Consider the following 3,114-nt stretch of genomic DNA (forward strand, 5'->3'; position numbering starts at 1 on the left):
TAAGGCTACGCGGAATGTGATAGAAAGATGTTTTGGGGTGCTGAAGTCACGTTTTCGGTGTCTGGATAAATCTGGTGGCCTTTTGTTGTATAGTCCCTCAAAGGTGACTCGAATTGTGTTCTGCTGCTGTTTTCTCCATAATCTGTGCTTAAGTCAACATCTGGCACATGATGAGGGAGAAAGCAGTCAGCAAGCAGAGGAGTTAGAACCATCTGGTGACAGTGTGAGTACAAATGTAGGGAGGCAGGTACGTCAAGAAGTGATCCTGCGTTATTTTACAGGTCAGTTTTATTATGCTGTAATTATCCTTCACTAAACACTTTGCTCTACTTTCTATTGTGTGTTTTGTTACTTACTGTTTGTTGTTTATAGTGGTGTGTCCATTGTGCTTAGTTGATGCTAACAAAACATTTACAGTCATTACCCTTGAAATACATACATACATACATACACACACACCAGCTTCATAAATTTTGGAGACGGACACAGGAATGTGTTTTATAGACCAATTTTTGTTTTTATTTTTACAAAAACAAAATCATTTTTTTCTCTTGTGTGTGCTGGGTGCTGGCTCACTGGCACGTGCTCTTGATCAACGCCGAACAGGGGAGGTTACTGGCGTTTGGATAGGGGTCGTGGTCCCCGAGCTGGAGGTGACTTGCTGAGCTCCCATCATCGAAATATTGCTGCTCAAATTATTTAAACTTGCAATCAGCTGCGTGTTAGTAGCAGTGTGGCTGGCTACTATCCTGGATAAGGACTCATTCACCACTTGATTGTGTTGAATGAGCTGAACGAGTGCCTGCTGATGGCGCTGTTGCTCATCTATAATGCGGGTTAAATGTGCATTCATTTGGCTGTTTTCTGCCCTAATTTGCTCCATTGAGGTAGCCATTCGCCCTACTTGTACTATCAGTCTGCCCGAGTTGCGACTAATACGCGGTAGATGATGGGGCAGACTGGCAAGGTGTTGTGTATGTTGGGTGAGGCTGGCATTGGTTTGGGCCTGTTGGCTTGTCCAACTGGCCCAGAAATCGTCAGGAATTTGGCTTGGGGGCGGAGCTTGTGCCAGTTGGGGACTGAGGGATGGTTGGGGTATATCCTGCAACTGTATTGGCATGCTTGGCTCAACAGCTGTCAGTTGCAGTGTGATGGATGGCTCTTGGTCTGGGCCCTGCTGGTCCATGGCGGACATCAAGTTGTGCTCTGTATGGGGTGGGCAACATGCAATGTTTTAGTAATTTTATATTTGCATGGCTAATGCAACACATTAATACATTCATAATACTCCATTTTTGAAATTTTCACACTTGTTTTTCGCTACTTTACCAAGTTTAAAGCTAGTGTTATAAATATACCAACACAGGCGCTAACATAGACAGATTTGCATATTCCTCACCTAACTAACTCCCCTCCACACCATTACACTGTTATATTCCCTCCCCTCACCACGATATAGACTACTTACCTGTATAGTCCAGAGGAGCAGAGCAAGTAAGCCATCTACATAATGGACAGGGGCGATGTGTGAACACTAGAATGGTGTGGTTTTTTTGGGGTCAAAAATTAATTGTCTTCATAATTTAGGAATATGTGAACGTGTGTGTGCTTAATTTTTAATATAATCTGATCTTTTCTTACAAATAGGTTGTTGAGACCATCCACTAAGACCTTATATAATTTGTTTAAATCACCTTTAGCTATTTAAGACGTTACATCACATTGCTTGTTGTTAGAAAACATGTAAACTCCAAACCAACTAACAACATATTAAGTGTACTGTGTATATTATTGCTTATGTGTTTAATTTATTTTTTAACTCACCAGATAACTGAGGTGACCTGGGCTCATCACTCTGCGAACTCGCCAATAGTGCCAGTGGTGGCTGGGGTAACACTGCGGAAAGTCTTCGCCTGGGTGGGGATGATGGAGGTGCGGAATCCGTCCCAAGACGCCGTGTCTTAGTAGGCCTCCTGGGTAAGTGGCCCAAGCCCTGTGATGGGCGCCTTACAGGAGCTCGGCTTCCAGAAGCAGAACCTAGGTGCAAAATTAAGAATTAATATTTTGTACTTCTATGTATTTACAGAATATGTGACTACAGTGAAGACTTACCTGCAATCCCAGCCTCATCCTGACTTGTCTGAGGCCTGTCTGGGCGGCTGGTCTGGGTGACTGTGGAAAAAGTGACCCCAACATTATTACCATGTATTTTGACAAATGACCCACTGAAAAGCATTAATGTACTGTAAGCATCTATTAGGTATTGTTGCGTAAAATTTTTTAGCCTTAAGTGCTTCTAGATTCATGTTTTTTAGAGGTTTCTAAAAATGTACTTGATGTGGCACACAATAAATGGATATTAATTATTTAATTTGCCTCAGATATTGCAGAGATTGAGTAGTTGCAAAAGTTTAAATAATGTAATGTTTGAAAAATAGCCCCGCATTTCAATTAGTTACTAAAAAATACCTTTGGATGATTTAAAACAAACACACATGTTCAAGCATTATCGCCAAAAATTGATCCAAAAAAAAAAAAAAAAAAGAAAAAACACTGCACATGTTTTGGAACTAAAATAAATATAAAATATTGCTTAAACAAGCCGAAAAAAGCACATTAAAAACACAAACACACCTTAAGGGAGCATAGGCCTGCAATCTGTTTTGGTCCAAAAAATGCATCCTTTACACTTTAAAAATGAGATTATCTACATTTTACTGACATTTTAAGAACAATATTACAATTCAAACTTACCATCCTGCGTGGGTCGGTCCGAATCCCGGACATGAGTAGCAGACACCACTTCGCCAGGAATCAATGCCCGCACAGGCTCCTCCCAGTCCCGATAGCTTACACGTAAAGGTGGGCCACCTCCGGTTCGCCGTGCAGATTTGGACTCTTTGGCCATCTTGGCCTTGACACGCCGCTTAATATCGTAAAAACGCTTGCGGCACGTGTCCTCTGTCCGCCTCACCACACCCTCACTATTCACAGCAAGTATGACTTGCCCCCACAGGGCAGACTTCCTGCGGGAGGACACCCTGGCAGCATCCTGACCAAACAATTGGCGATGGTGCTTCATCAGCTCACGCACCAACGCCATGTTTTCAGCAT

At 42.4% G+C, this 3,114-nt stretch overlaps 1 long non-coding RNA gene across 1 annotated transcript; it reads left to right on the forward strand.

Annotated features, from left to right (window-relative positions):
* The first annotated feature begins 998 nt into the window (after positions 1 to 998).
* LOC134965415 (uncharacterized) lies at positions 999 to 2,371 on the forward strand. Its single transcript, XR_010188348.1, has 3 exons — positions 999 to 1,215; positions 1,828 to 1,977; positions 2,087 to 2,371. It is a non-coding gene; the product is annotated as an uncharacterized LOC134965415 (long non-coding RNA).
* The last annotated feature ends 743 nt before the right edge of the window (positions 2,372 to 3,114 follow it).

The sequence above is a fragment of the Pseudophryne corroboree genome, chromosome 10, assembly GCF_028390025.1.
Source record: "Pseudophryne corroboree isolate aPseCor3 chromosome 10, aPseCor3.hap2, whole genome shotgun sequence".
Classification (NCBI taxonomy): domain Eukaryota; kingdom Metazoa; phylum Chordata; class Amphibia; order Anura; family Myobatrachidae; genus Pseudophryne; species Pseudophryne corroboree.